At 35.8% G+C, this 17,122-nt stretch overlaps 1 protein-coding gene across 6 annotated transcripts in view; it reads left to right on the top strand.

Moving 5' to 3' along the window:
• Nucleotides 1-16,777: 16,777 nt before the first annotated feature.
• The window catches only part of LOC131439496 (MATH and LRR domain-containing protein PFE0570w-like), a 120,706-nt gene continuing 120,361 nt past the window's right edge, over nt 16,778-17,122 (top strand). For 4 of the 6 annotated variants that reach the window (XM_058610584.1, XM_058610583.1, XM_058610579.1 and 1 more), the window contains exon 1: nt 16,778-17,096. The gene's annotated coding sequence lies outside the window, so the exon portion shown is untranslated. The remainder of the gene's footprint in view (nt 17,097-17,122) is intronic. The other 2 variants (XM_058610582.1, XM_058610581.1) reach the window with 1 other exon arrangement.

The raw sequence follows: 17,122 nt of genomic DNA, 5'->3' as shown, positions 1-17,122 counted from the left end.
GAAGAGGCGTTACATAACAGCTACGAATACTAGGCGGGTGACCCGCATGCTTTTCATAGACCGTCTACCTCGGGCCCTGAGGGATTCCAGTAGCTCCCAGCTGGTGTCGCGATATTCTATACACGACCACACGACGTGCTCGATGTCCTGATAACGGTCGCCACAGGCACAGAGCCCGCTCTCCACGATCCCGATACGCCGGAGATGTGCGTTGAATGTATAGTTATTTGACATGATCCGTGACATAACACGAATGAAATCACGACTCACGTTCATCCCCCTGAACCAAGGTTTCGTCGATACGTTAGGAATAATGGAGTGTTGCCTTCGTCCCAGTTCGTCATTGCTCCATGAAGTTTGCCAATTTTCGATAATTTTCTGACGAGAGATATTGAAAAATTCATTGAAGCAGATTGGTCTTTCATAAATATCACCTTCTAATGCGCCCACTTTAGCCAATGAGTCTAACTAGCGATATTAAATAAGACCGTCCAGATAATGCTCTCAATTGTTCCCGTATTTTCCTCAGGAAATATGGGGGATGTTTTTCTGGATTCATTGCCCGGCGAGCTTCTATTGAATTCAGACTGTACGTGACGATGAAGTAATGGTCTTTGGGCAAGGTTTCAATGATCTCAAGGGTTAATAGTAGCTAATTCTACGACACAAACTGCAGCCGGATCACTGAGTTTGAACGAAGCGGTGATGTTTTGATTGAAGATGCGAAGCCTGTGGACTTGTTGATGTTTGATCCGTCAGTATGAAACATATTTTCACAGTTGACTGCTCTAACTTTGTTATTAAAGATATTAGGGGCCACTTGAGAGCGTACGTGATCCGGAATTCCACGAATCTCTTCTTTCATGGATGTGTCAAAAAACACTGCAGAATCAAAAGTATCCAAGAAATGAGCACAATTGGAAGCATACGAAGAAGGGTTAATATTCTGAGCCATGTAATGAAAATAGAAGTACATAAAACTACAAGAATTACCCCCGTAGGGTTGTTCGAGCCATTGATGTGAAACAAGGCAACCAAAATTTCTCATGATCTACAATCAAACAGTTCAATCAATCGTCACTCTTTTGAATCCGCAATTGCACGAGAGTCTGCCTAGATTGATCTTGATTAGGAACCAACACCGTGTTTGTTTTATAGACGACGAAATTACACCAATAGCCCAAATGTATGCAATTATATCTTTGTACATACTTGCGATACTATTTTAATATAAAGCTTCTCTTCGCCAAGCTTGTGTTCAAGTTTTGTATGCAAGCAGTTATTTTTATAGCGTTAAGTTTCTCTACCATTCTGCGATTTCGGTTGAAGCGATAAACTTTTTCTCATTATCAATCGAGTTCATCTTATATAAATTAGAAATTAATCTTAAACACTCAAAACCTTGGGGAAGTTATCAATTTCTTAGGCGAAACGATATAACATGGAATTTCATCCGAGCTTGCATGACACAATTAAAGCTTCAAATCGTTTTATGGCACTTTTTGTCTTGCTGTTTAGCAACAACCTACCTCTAGCATGCTACGCGTAGGACTGAAACGTTAGCTATAATTTTACTTCTATTTATAGATTCGCGTGCTTCCAACAGCTTCGCTTTCGCGTCGATTGACCAATCAGAGCGATGCTTTACCTTTGATATATCGTTTACTCCTTCAAAACCGTCGTCTATGACAGGGAAATCCGATATGCCGGAGATTTTTAGCAGACAAAATAGGACACTGCTCGCTACTAATCAAAATGTCAATCATATATCATTGAAAATACGCGGCTTGATATATTCAAATCGAATCTTAAAAATATTTCCTATCAAATAATGAAATCATATTAATAATTGATACAAAATATACTGAACTGTAAGTGTTTTAAATCTGACCACATTTCTACGTGTATTTTTACTTGAGTTTTAATTTGCACCCCTATATAGAAAATAAAGATGTGTTCCGTATCAAAACGGGTTTGAGAATTAAGCTCAACTAACATTTCAAAGTTTTCAATCACCAGAAGATTCAAAATGTCGCATCGAACGAGCGAACGACCGGTTTTTCAATGGAAAAACGCCCGCCAGCACTTCGAGGCTCATTGTATGAGTTGACTGCATGAAACCTAAGGCAATACACAAACAACGATACTGAATTCTTTCCAGCTTAATGAAGTGGGTGTTCGCCGCGGATCGGAAGCAGAAGCATCCATATTCCATCACGGACAATATCGTTGTTTGGTAGAACCTGAGCTATGGTTTCACCCCTTAGTTGAAGCTGTAGTTGTGCTGGTTCTCGCTTCCTTGAAAACAGAACCAGCTCAGTTTTTCCCGAGAGAACTCGATACCAAGTTGAAGAGGCCACGTGGACAAGTTGTGGAGTGTATCTAGTAATGGTCCTTGGAGATCGGCAGCTTTAGGTCCTATAATAGAAACAACACTGTCGTCGGCAAGGTGTCTTAGCGTGCAAGATGTGTTGATACATTCATCTATGTTGCTCACGTAAAAATTGTATAAAAGAGGGCTTAAGCATGAGCCCTGAGGAAGACCCATGTAACTGAATCTAATTGTCGACAAATCACCATGCGCGAAATACATGTGTTTCTCAGACAGAAGAATCTATGAAAAGTTGTTCCAAATTGTCGAAAGACCATGCTGATGCAACCTCTCAACTCTCAGATAGGATGTTTATGAAAACTGAGTCAAAAGCATCCTTGATGTCTAAGAAAACTGATGCCATTTGTTCTTTACGAACAAATGCCATTTGAATTTCTGTTGAGAGCAACACAAGACAATCGTTCGTTCCTTTGCCTCTACGGAAACCAAATTATGTATCTGAAAGCAAGCCATCAGTCGCGACCCAATTGTCGGATGCAGGAAAGCATAGCAATCGGCCGATACGAATTGTGATCGGGAGCTGGTTTCCCTGGTTTTTGAATGGCAATCACTCTCACTTGTCTCCAGTCATGTGGAACAATATTGTCCGCAAGGAACTTATTGAATAAACTAAACAAGCGCCTTTTGGCGGGGTCAGGCAGATTTTTTAACAAGTTGAATTTTATTCTGTCTAATCCCGGGGCTTCATTGTTACATGACAAGAGTGCAAGTGAGAGCTCTACCACCGGAAACGGTGTTTCGTTTGTATTTGGCTTCGCGGCGCGGGTGATCTTCTGTTCCTGGAACATAGTCTGGGCATACTTTTTTAGCGAAATCGAATATCCAGTGGTTGGAATATTCCTCACTTTCATTCGTGGTGTTATGATTGCGCATTCGTCGGGCTGAGTTCCAAAGAGTGCTTCTTTCGTGAAGCCGTCTATAAACCGTCGCCAGCAACCGCGTCTCTTGGCTCTAATCAAGTTCTTAGTTTTGGCGTCTAACGCCCCGTAATTCCGGTAATTATCAGGTATTAATTTTTTTCTGAATATTTTATACGTGGAGACTCTCTTCGCGTTTAAATTTGTGCACTCTTTTTCCCACGGGTTGGGATGATGGATGTTAGTTTTTACGCCAGGTACACGTTTTGTCTGAACTCGAGTCGCGGTATCGAGAATCGAGCCAGCCAAAAACGTGTACTCTTCCTCCGGAGAAAGTTATTGAGTTCTTTCAAGTTTTTCAGATATCGAGGTCGCATAGTTATTCCAATCAATATTTCGTGTGAAACATTGATTGTCTTCGATGGTTTTGAGCCGCTGGTGATTGAGATTACGATCGGTAGATGATTGCTACCGTGGGGATCAGGAATTACCTCCCACGTGCAATCCAACCGTAGCGATGCCGAACAAAGAGATAAATCCAGCGCAATTGGTCTTTCTGGTGGTTCAGGAATCCATGTCATTTCTCCCATATTTAAGATTGTCATATTGAAGTTATCGCAAATATCATGGATCATAGCTGATCTGTTATCATCATGAAGACAACCCCATCCCGTACCGTGTGAGTTAAAGTCTAAAACCAACGTTGGTGCGGGAAGGAGCTCAATGATATCACTGAGCCGCCGATGCCCAACTGAGGCTATATGGGGAATGTAGATGGAACCAATGCAAAGGATCTTGCCTTTGATTGTAACATGACATTTGTCAACTTCAATACCTGGTATCGAGGGGAGGTTAATTCGATAAAAAGAATAGCACTTTTTGATCCCCAGAATTAAGGATATTTCAGAAGTTAGTCAAGTTTCGCACAATGCAAATGCGTCACATTTCAGATTGTTTACTAGGAATTTGAAAGAATCTCTTTTTGGGATGATACTTCTGCCATTCCACTGTAAAACAGTGATTAGATCCGCGACCTAGGTGGATGATTTAGCCATCGAAGGTACAATCGCTGAGAGAAGGGGCCAATTTGCAGTAAACTTCAAACTTCAAATATTTTTTTACTGTTAGCATGTGAACAATTAAAATGCTTTTACGAGGGTCAGATATATTGAAAATTGTAAAAATCCAGTCTACAACATCAGAGAACTTGATAAGTCCAGCACCTAGTTGGTTCTCTGGTAGATTTTCAGGGACGCTTGGGGATTTAGTAGTCCCGGGAAGTGGTGGCACTCCTAACCATCTCGGCAAAGGGACGCTTGGGGTGTTCCTTCAGGGAACGCTTCATCCGATCTCCTCGTAGTTTGTACGCGGGACATACCATTGGGTCATGCGGACCCTCCTTACAGTAGAGACACTTTTCAGCGCACGAGCTTCGTCACAGTTAGCACAACAATGGTACAATTCATCACTCGGGGTACAAATATACGAATAGGCAAACGTACCGGATTCAAGAGGATGTAGTTGGGCAAAGCCGATCCGGCGAAGGTCACACGATAAGAGTCCGCTTTCTTCCGTCACCGTCACCGGAACGTCAAAATTAGTTTAATACTTTCTTTATCGGAACGTTCACACGCTCCGTCCGTCAAGACGTTTCGTGACGGTGACGTTACGTTAAGAAAGCATGTAAGTAATGTTGACGGTGACGGTGACGGAGGTTGACTGAGACGGAATGTCTGTATGTAATGTTTACAATTTACGTTTCCCTTTGTAGTGAAAGAGCATTAGCTAGTTTAAACTCCTAAAGTTTGCTACAGGATATTTTCTGGACAATTCAGAGCACTTTCAGGAATGGACGAGGATTACCATTATTCAAACATCAAGCTCAGCGAATCGACCAAGGCTAAGAAAAATTTTATGAATATCAAAAGGATGCCAATTCAGACGTTATTTGGAATGGTAAGGCCAACCAGAAATATCGACCTTAGATTATGTTCAATTGTGTTAGGAGACCGTCTAAGTAAATAAATTACAAATTATTTCTATTCATATTGGTTTGAAAGGTTTACTATTATTGTGTCATTTTGAATATTATGTGAATTTCCGATGTTCAAAATAGATATTCGCCTTACAAGTAATGTATTATTTACGTGTTGAATAAGATGCATGATATATGAATAGTCCGGTTCATTCTATCTACCTACCCAATAGAATGCACGTGGAAAGTTCTGTGGATGAGAATCATATATGTTTTCAGGTAGAAGTGACTTGAATTATATTCTGAGTGTATGTAAACATCTGTATAATACAGATAAATCTCGGTTAATTTTTCAAAAGGGCATATAAGCAAGGTTTCCACGATTATCACTCAACTCTTTGCATGAAATGATACCCGAAACTTTCGAATTTCAAACAGAATAGTAATATCAAAGAAAATCTTTTTAATCACATCACAATAATCGAAAGAAAGAGTGATTAAAGAGAAACTGTCACTTGCTTATACGCCCTTTTGAAAAATTAACCGAGAAATCTGATATTTCTGTATAAAATGTTCATTACGACCTAAGTAGCAAAAGTAAACAAACCGAGATTTTTATTGCATTTTGTTAGGAATGTCCTAACACACGCACTACCCGAAAACCGTTTCTCGATTCACTATAGATTCACTAAAAAATCTGTCAACACGTTTGACTTATGTCGAAATCAATGAAAAATAATCATTAATGCTACACACTTAAAACCGATTCTCGAGCTCGGCATAATGAAATGCCGAATTATATCGGCAACACTTAATTTTACTGATTATTCAGTAATTAACACGCTCTTTTCCGAAAATCGTTAAAGTTCTATGCTGATATCTCGGTAAAGCGAATTCTTTTGCTGAAGTTTGGCAAAATATTATACTGAACGTGTCAGTAAACAACAAATATACCGAGATCAGCAAAACCGTTTGCCGAGATTTCGAACAGCGACTTAGCTTTTACTGAAACTCGGTGAGACACTTGTCATCTAATGTTTCCTTTCGATTTTCCAAGCATCACGTCGCCATTGCTCGTGGAGCTGGAAAACATCTAAATTGGATGAAGGAAAAAGATTTGTATATTTCGTTAAAAGATAAGTAAAATCGAAAACTATCTAATTTGCATATATATTTATATTCGCTTATTTTCAGGTAGAGGCGTGAGGAGCACTAGAAACAATTGTCTTTAGCCGTGATGTTTTCTTTTGGTGTTTGCGCTTTTTTAGTTTGCTGAATTGAAATGAACATCAATACAATATTCCTTTCACCAACATTAGCTTTTGTGATATTAATTTCATGCAGAAATAAAAAAAATATCTTTCCTTTTTTCGATTACTGATGACTCGGCAATTCATGATTCCATCCTAATAACTTTTGCCGAGCTGGTTCGGCAATAATTGACAGTTGACAAATTTTGGATTGCCGAGATTCTCAGTAATTATACATTTTGCCGAGACGATTACCGAGCACTCGGCTGTGCAAATCTCGGTATTTTTTTGCCGAGATTCAGCAAGAAATTTTAAGTGTGTACTTTCGTCAATTGGCAATGTTTTGACCAATGTACCAAAGCATAAACAAAAGTGTATGCGCGGACTTACGACAAAATAATTTTTCACGAAAAAGCAGATCTAGTGTGATATTATGAAGATGAGACTTGCTGTAGAGTTGGAGATATTTATTGGGATCGAGTTGCTATTAAGCTTGTTGAAAAATACGCTGATTAATTTGGAAAGAAACTGTTTTGTTTCCAATCGTAGAAACCGTTATGAATCCTTCGTCAAACAAAAGCGAAAATTATCAAAACACACTGAAAACGAGTCGACTGTCATTTTTTCCACTTGATATGCAAAACTAGCTCTTGTTTTCGAACAAAACTGGCTTTCAGTGCGAGTAACAAAACGACGAATGAACACTGTGACTTTCGCAAAACGACGTAACTAACAGAAGCAAAACGACTTATGTGTCAAGTCAACCAGGATAAAACGACCTATGCTACTGTCCAATGTACATGATCAAATACAAAACGACGTTAGTGTCGTTTTTGCCTAAAAGTTATCTTTGAAGTTGAAAATTGTGAATTAGTCACTATGATACGTTGCACGCATACAAATTGGACGATTTAGTAAAGAGATGAAGTTGTTTCAATTACTCATTTTTAACTAGGATTTAAAATTGTGCGATTATTTTTCAACATCGCTTTTCTCGGTTCAGCTGAAATGTCACATACGTCGTTTTGAACATTTTATAAAAATTTATCTGATAAATCTGGCAACCTGGCAACGCTGGGTGCATCAGTCCAACGTTGCCAGGTATACCGATTTCTCGGTATTTATACAGATATTTGACCTCTATACCGCAATACAGATATGAACTCCCAAAATACACTGAGGACTTTTTTATGCGGTTTTTACGCGACTTTTATTATGCGAATTTTTTATGCGAAGTTTCAGAGTTATGCGGTTTTTTTATGCGAATTTACAGAGTTATGCGGTTTCCCTTCTGCGGTTTTTTTATGCGAAGTTTCAGAGCTATGCGGTTTTTTTATGTAAAGTTTTAGATTTATGTGTATTATTTTGGAAATTTCAGAGTTGAACGATTTCTTTTATGCGGTACGTAAATTCGCATTAAAAAAGACCTCAGTGTACCGATAATTCACGGATCGTACAGATAATTACCGATTTTCGGTTTTAGTTTGGATAGACATGAGAGAAGGTTGCTGAGTTTTTTTGCTCGCCAAAATGTGCTTTGATGACATTTTCCTGGTACTTAGAGCAAATTCAGCAGCTGCAAGATTCACACTGTGCCGTGGGGATATACGTGGAAAAGCAAAAAAGAAGAATATACTACAAATTGGAAGAAGAAACGAGCATAACATCGGCAGAAATACAAGCCATCAAAATAGCAATGGATTACATCGAAGTTAACCAAATGTTTAACACGGTAATACTTACCGACTCTAGATCTGCATGTATCATGCTCAAGGACGTCCAAGAACACACATACGGATCAGAGTTACTAGTAGAAATATTGCAACTTGCTCAACGTTGGCAAACAACATTGCAATGGGTTCCCAGCCATGTATCAATAGTCGGTAACGAAATAGCCGACAAACTGGCTAAATTTGGAATCACAAACCAAAATGGACCAACATACCCAAACAAAATTTTACGAACGGATGCGCAGTTCCGACTGAATCAAATCAAACAACAGAAGGTTGAAAACTGGTATCAACAATATGCGACTGAAAAAGGAAAACATTATTACGAGATACAACCAAAATTTTACCAAAAATCATGGTATACCAGAACTAATATGCAAGGTTCGGACATACGACTCACAAATAGATTAATGACGGGACACGATTTTTCCAAATATTGGCTAGGGAGAATGAAAATAACTGATAGTGAGGAATGCGAAGTTTGCAAAACTCCCGAAACAGCTGAACACACAATATTGCACTGTCCAATATATGACAACATACGAACGAAATATAGCTTCAACCTGAAATACAGCAATTTAATCGAGATCTTTAAAACAAACAAAGCAGAAGTATACAAGGAGGTTGTCAAATTCGTACGACAAGCTAAGTTGAATTTGTAAAACTTCAGCGATTAAATGACCAACACAACGAAAGCAGCCCACAGTTTAACGATTGAAATAAGACACAAACAAACAAACCAGCATCTGGCGATATGGTTTAGATACCGAGCCAACAACAGAAGCTGTCAGTGACAGCTTCGAAACAGAAAGAAGAAGAAGAAGAAGATTCATATGGGTGGTCTATAATGTAAATGAAACAGCAAAAGCAATCCGTTTTAGTTTTATTTTTTCGAACAGTTCTACTGTCAAATTTAAAACTGGTACACTCAGAAAAATCATCACTTCAATGCTACGTGAAAACGTATGTGATTATTATCCATAGAACTTTTCTTGTAATACTTATGTGAAGTATAGATAGCACAGAATGAACTCATGAACTCTTAGTTCACATTTGTATCACGTAATATCTACGTCACTTTTTTCGTAGATTCCATAGAATAACTTTGTGAAATTTATACAAAGTTCATTTAAATTGTACTGTAAAATTTATTTCATCTGAACTTACATTTTACCAGAATTTTACTTAATAGTGACATTATTTTCATGTAATTGTTACTATAAAGTTCTATATTGAATCCTAATAATGTATATTGGTACTAAAAACTAATAGATTACATAGTCTGTTGAACATAACATTGTGATAAATTTTGTTTGCACGCAGATATTCTGCAAATTTTACTTTTAAATTCGTTTCTGTTGAAGCACTGGTGAAAAATATCAGAAATATAGAATGCATCGTAGTAGTTCAAGATGTGATTAATGTGCTGGAACACAATCTAGAGGATTTGCCTTTGCTTATGCAAATAAGTTGTTGAGGATTGGGTTCGCAGAGCCATTTAGTAAACTCAATGAATGGTACATTTGCTTATAAATTATACTCCTGCTTGGTACTAATATTAGATCTGAAAGTATAATAAAAATTAGCTGGACTTCATAACTGCCGATATAATCAATGAGCAATTATTTACCCAAAAATCACTGTGATAAATACCGTATAAGGGTCAAAAGGGATTTGGCCTATGTTGTTTGTTCTAGGCTTTTCAACTGACGCCATATCGCGAGCACGAAATGAACATGACAAAATGAATTCAAGTAAGTACGTGACACATAAAATATATTTGACAACAGCAATAATTCTGACATATGGTTCATTTCATATTCAATCATGATCCGATGGTTGTTAAGGAGATCACGTAAACTCCGATGACAAAGCCATTTTTGGAATCTACGTGTTTTTTCACATAAGATTAACGTGTGGATTTTTTTGAGTGTATACATTGCCGTTCTATTTTTTCTATCACGCACAGAAATTGAGCTTGTTTAAAATAACAAAACAGTCAGTAGATTTTAAAATATGATTTCTGTTGATTTCAAGCTAGAATATGATTGTTTTGAACCAATTTCTCCCTTCTACATTAACAATTATATCTATTTGATTTGAAGACAAATTCTCATCCTGGCTATCGAAAAACTGGTTTGTTTCGGCAGATTTTATCGTTGAAATAAATCAGCCATTTATTACATGTCAACAAAAGTTGAGTTGAAGTTATTGGCAAAGTATTTGTTGATTCAATCGAGTTTTACATTTATATCAAGAAAAAACTTGGTTCATTTTATCTATGATTTTATTTGTGTGATGGCAACTTAGTTTATTGGTTGAATTAACCGTATCAGTTTTGTTTCTTAAAAGTCAGACAATTTTGCTCCCGTGGATGATCAAAAAAGTTTGCTCGTGTTCTAGAAGGAAAATTTAAGTGTTTCTTTCGTTTCCTCGGGGTCTTTTAACAGTTCAAGTGTATGTGTGGATAATTCAAAATATTACCAAACTTGCATTACTTTACATAACACGTTTTTTACAGAAAATATTTGATGCAGGAATTCTATCTTAACCAGATTAATGGAGCACCGAATCATTAATTGTAACATGTGAAAAATTTTATCGTCCTACGACAAAAGGGCCCAACAGCTATTGAAAGCAATTAACAATTTGAAAATTGAAAATCGAAATAAAATTAGTTTAAAAAATTACCTTGAAAATTAGTTTGAAAGAAATCTCTATTTAGGAATAATGACAAACAAAAATGTATGATTTTAACAAACAAAAGCGTTTGTTGAAATACTAATTATTTTAGGTTTGAATCATATCGTTCATTTCAACTGCCAAGTTTATAAATTCAAAGAACTAATTATTTTATCTTTATTTAAAGCTAGTTCATTTTAAACTTATTTTGAAAGTTAAATTTACCATGAAATTGTTTGTCAAGAATTTGACAGGAATGCACAAGTAAAATATTTGTTATTTTTAACAAAATATTTCTTGAAACAAACTAATGCACTGAGCAAAATCAAATATTTTATTTCGTCGGTGTTGAACAGTCGTTCGCACCGCACGCGTATAGCTCTTGGCTCCTGGAATTTTTTTTTTCTGGCTACCTAGAGTTTCATTGATTCAAGGCTTCAGTCTTTTTCAAGGCTACCTGAATCACTAACTAAGTGACTAAGTGATACAAAGAGTGATATTAGAGTGACTAAGTGATACAAAGAGTGATATTAGAGTGACTAAGAAATTAATCAGCCTTTTTTAAGGCTAGCTAGGAGTCTAATCGAAGACTAATTTAGCCTAGTTAATTTAATTTAAAATTTCATTAATTTCAAAAATGCCTGCGTCCAACCGGAAAGGCAACAAGCCTAAGGCTAAAAATAATTCAATACGGAATAAATCACAATCCGTTATTCAACATTTTTCTAATAACATTCACGATCTTATAGAATCTGAATGTAAAAATAAAAGACAACGGACGGATTTCCCTACCGTTGATCCTATGCCGTCTAACAATATTTACGAGATTCTTCCTGAATCCGATTGTAGCGACATAGAAGAAAATTCTTCAAAAATTCCCAAAATGGACGCTTGTCGTTCTGGGAAGAAACATCAATCTATGCCACCAGTGACGGTGATGATTTCCGACTTCAAAGCATTCCGTACTGAGCTTTCTACTTTTCTCCCGGAAGTAAAAGTCTCATTTCAAATCGGACGAAGAGGAGAATGTCGAGTCTTGGTGGATGGATTGGAAGATTACGAACGTCTTATTCGATATTTGTCCGAAAAACTTCATAAATTTTATTCATATGATATAAAATCAGACAGACCCTTCAAGGCTGTCTTGAAAGGATTATCAAATGATCAAAGTATTGATGAAATTAAAAATGAACTAAAAGAATTGCTTGGTTTTGCCCCTTCCCAAGTAATACTTATGAAAAAAAGAGCGAATGGTACTTCTAAACCACGCTCTGGAATTTCCCATGAACTTTACCTAATACACTTCAATCGAAGTGATGTAAACAATTTGAAAACTTTAGAAAAAGTACGTTTCATTTCCCACATTAAAATTCATTGGGAACATTATAAACGGCATAATCGTATTGCAAACTTAACGCAATGTCGTCGTTGCCAAGGCTTCGGTCATGGAACCAAAAATTGTCATATGGATATACGGTGTTTGAATTGTGGTAAATCGCATTCGAAAGACGCTTGTCCAATGAATGAAACCACTGATAAATTTTCATGTTCAAATTGCAATGGAAATCATAAATCCAATTATTTGAAATGTCCTGTCAGGGAAAAAATTTTAAACGCTCGTTCGCTTAGACAACAAGTCAAATCAACGACCTTAAATTTACAGAACATACCTGAAAATTCTTCTAAGGCACCTGCCAATTCGTCTTCTAACGAAAACAATTTATTGACAGGTAGATCGACCTCGTCATCATCTTCTTCTAATTTCACTTATGCTGGTATATTAGGTAGAAATCTATCTCCTATTTCTTCTAATGTAAATAATCAAAACACAGGACCGCCTTGCAGTTCTTCTTCTAACGAAAACAATTTATTAATAGGTAGACCGGCCAAATCATCTTCTTCTAATGGCAGTCTACCTACAAATATTCCTTCAATGCCATTCGCTTCTTTAAATGAAGTCGATTTAGGCGATATAACTGAAAATAAAATGATCTACCTACAAGATCAACTTTTTCAAATGATCATCCAAATGAATTCGACTTCATCACTTTTTGAAGCATTTCAAATCGGATGGAAATTTGCAAATAATATTATAATGAATTTAAAATTTAACAGTGATGTTAAATAATTATTTGAATATTTTAAATTGGAATGCTCGATCTTTGAAATCGAGTGAAGATGAATTTTATAATTTTCTCAAAGTTCACAAAATTCATATTGCCATTGTGACAGAAACTTTTCTTAAACCAAATGTAAAATTGAAAAGTAATCCACATTATGTGGTTCATCGATTTGACAGGTTTACTGGAATTGGTGGTGGAGTTGCCATTTTTGTCCAACGGCAAATTAAACATCGAATTTTACCTTCTTTCAATACTAAAGTTATTGAAAGCTTGGGAATCGAAGTTGAAACCATTCATGGAATTTATTTCATCGCTGGAGCATATTTGCCATTCCAATGCACCGGCGAACAATTAAATTTCTTTAAAGGCGATTTGCAAAAACTTACAAGATATCGATCGAAATTTTTCGTAATAGGGGACTTAAATGCTAAGCATGTCCAGTGGAATTGTAGGCAAAATAACAGTAATGGTAAAATACTTCATAATCAACTCTCAGCTGGTTACTTTACAGTTCTTCATCCCAGTAATCCTACTTGTTTCTCTTCCGTGAAAAACCCGTCTACAATTGATCTGGTTCTAACAGATCAAAGTCACATTTGTAGTGAACCGATTACTCATGCTGATTTTGACTCAGATCATCTTCCTGTAACATTCAGACTTTCCAACGAAGCTATAATTAATCCAATTAGTTCTATTTTCAACTATCATAGAGCAAATTGGTTGGATTACAGATCTCACATTGAAAATCATGTGGATCATGAAACTATTTTAGAAAATTCTGCGGATATCGACACAGCAATTGATAATTTGAATCATTATATTATCGAAGCTAGAAATCTTTCAGTTCCCAAAGCTCAAACTAAATTAAATTCTCCTATCATCGATGACAATCTTCAACTGCTCATTCGGTTGAAGAATGTTCGTCGACGACAATATCAACGTTCTCGTGATCCTGCTATGAAAAACATAGTTAAGGATTTACAAAAAGAAATTAAACATAGATTTACTCTTTTGCGAAATGAAAATTTCGCTAAAGAAGTTGAACAAATTAAACCATATTCTAAACCTTTCTGGAAACTTTCTAAGGTTCTTAAGAAACCTCAGAAACCTATTCCTGCTCTCAAGGAAGGAAATCAAATACTTCTTACAAATGGCGAAAAAGCTCAAAAACTTGCTCAGCAGTTCGAGAGTGTCCACAATTTTAATTTGAACGTTGTGAGTCCTATTGAAAATGAAGTCTCACTGAAATATGATCATATTTCAACTCAAGTGTTATCACACGATGACATTATTGAGACGAATTTTGATGAAATTAAATCAATTATTAGAAAACTTAAAAACATGAAGGCTCCTGGTAATGATGGAATTTTTAATATTCTTATTAAAAATCTTCCCGATGTTGCCTTGAGACTCCTGGTTAAAATTTTCAACAAGTGTTTTTCATTAGCTTACTTCCCAAAAAGATGGAAAAACGCTAAAGTAATTCCTATCCTAAAACCTGATAAAAACCCAGCAGAAACATCAAGTTATCGCCCAATTAGCTTACTTTCTTCTATCAGTAAACTTTTTGAAAAAATTATCTTGTTAAGAATGATGACTCATATAAATGAGAATTCAATTTTTTTACCAGAGCAGTTTGGATTTCGTCATGAACATTCAACTACTCATCAACTTGTCAGAGTAACGAACATGATAAAAGCAAATAAATCTTCTGGGTTATCCACTGGAGTTGCTCTTCTAGACATAGAAAAAGCATTCGACAGTGTTTGGCACAAAGGTTTAATAGCAAAAATGTCTGATTTCCAGTTTCCTATTTATTTGATCAAAATGATTCAAAATTATTTAACTGATCGTACTCTTCAGGTTAGCTATCAGAATTGTAAATCTGAATTGCTACCCGTACGAGCCGGTGTTCCGCAGGGTTCGAGTGTAGCTCCAATCTTGTATAATATTTTCACTTCTGATCTTCCAAATCTACCCGTTGGTTGTCAGAAATCGCTATTCTGTGACGACACAAGTCTGTTAGCCACAGGTAGAAATCTAAGAGTGATCTGCAGTCGCCTACAAAGAAGTTTAAATATTTTCAGTGATTATCTGTCAAAATGGAAAATTAAACCAAATGCAGCAAAAACGCAATTAATTATCTTTCCTCACAAGCCAAGAGCTTCTTTTCTTAAACCAAACAATAATCACATTCTCAAACTGAATGGCTTGGAATTGACATGGTCTGATCAAGCTAAATACTTAGGTTTAACGTATGACAAAAAACTCACTTTCAAGGATCACATTGAAGGAATCCAGGCAAAGTGTAATAAATATATTAAATGTTTATATCCTCTTATAAACAGAAATTCTAAGCTCTGTCTAAAAAACAAATTGTTAATTTATAAACAAATTTTCAGACCAGCCATGCTTTATGCGGTACCAATTTGGTCAAGCTGTTGTTCCACCAGGAAGAAAACGCTTCAAAGGATTCAGAATAAAATTCTGAAAATGATTCTGAAGCGTCCTCCCTGGTTTAGTACAAATGAGTTACACAGACTCACAAATATAGAACCATTAGATGTAATGTCACATAATATTATAAGCAAATTCCGACAAAAATCGATGCAATCTTCAATTGAATCGATTCGCTCTCTGTATTAGTTAGTAAGTTAGTATATAAGTTCCTTTTCCCCATTACACAATACAAGTAGGTTTAGAATTTTCCCTACACAAAAATCTCAGAATTGCGGAAGCAAATGATGTCTTCATGGTAATAACCAAATCATATATATATTTAACAGGGCTGAAAAGTCACCACTTGTGGCTGAACACCCAATTTAAATCTTAATAATTTAATTTTAACTCATATTCCAATAAATAGTTATTTAAAAAAAAAAAAAAAAAAAAATATTTTATTTTGTAGCTTCAAACAATAATTTTTGCAATTTCAAACCAGATTTTCTTTTGTCACTATTTCAACAAAATAAATCGTTGCGTGAAACCAAAATTTAGTTATTTTTACAATATTTTTCTCTGCGTGATATTTGAAACACAGATAAAACGCTGCTAGGGCTGCCAGTTTATTTTGTTATAATTTCTAGATTTAAATTTTAAAACTGACATAAATTATGCATCTAGAACTACACTCAGGCAAAAAATATATGGAATTTCATAATGATTTCGTATGATTTTTAGCCACAAGAATATCGTAAGCGAATCATAAGACCGCCTTATGAAATCCCGAAAATAGGAATTCCAATAAAACGCCTTATGAAATTCAAACGAAATTTTTAGGAACATTGTGCGAAATTTATATGACAAACATAACTTCTCTCATTAATTGTGAAGTTCATAAGTTGTTCGTATGAAAACTATAATAGTGATAGATGAGATGTATATTGAAGAGGTATATTTTTCATATTAATCTTATGAAATTATGATTTTGATGATTTTTGATGCATCATAAGATTTGCCTTATGATTTTCACTACTCAATTTGCTTGAGTGTAGAACACTCCTGAATATGCCCTTATGTTACAAGATTCTGATACCGATATGGTACAGATAAGCGGCCCTTACACGAGTCATTAAAATGTCATTACTAAAAATAATATCATTTTAATGAACGCGTATGGTGCAGTAATGACGAGACTTCTATCAAATTTGGAATACAATACAAAAAAATTACAAAAATAATTCTCGTGTAAGGGCCGCTATAGATTTTTGAACCAAATGCATATTTTTGGGAAAATGACCTGGCAACGCTGCATCAGTCAAAAAATGACTCTTCTCGCCGCGAAGTAGACAAAAAATTTCTGCATGTCGGTCGCGTTTCATGCTGTTGAAAATTTCCGCTGTGTGGTATCCAATCGGTATATTATTTGTCGATTAGCGATTCAAAAATGTGCGTTCAGATGAATTAGAAAGCAAAGCAAACTTTACGCGAGAAATATTCTAATTAAAATTAAATTGTGCCGATCTGTTGCGGAAGAAAAGAGTGCGCGAACCAGAAGTGCCAAGAAAAAGAAGAAATCCAAGGTTTGATTCTGCAAAGTCGAACTAATTTTCTGTTTATCTTATCAGTATTTTCCTTCACTTTAAACGTGAGTTTTTGTCAATCGTTGAAAAT

This window comes from Malaya genurostris, chromosome 3 (assembly GCF_030247185.1).
Source record: "Malaya genurostris strain Urasoe2022 chromosome 3, Malgen_1.1, whole genome shotgun sequence".
Taxonomy (NCBI): Eukaryota; Metazoa; Arthropoda; class Insecta; order Diptera; family Culicidae; genus Malaya; species Malaya genurostris.
The sequence above is the reverse complement of the archived record's forward strand: the minus strand, read 5'-3'. Positions and strand labels throughout refer to the sequence as shown.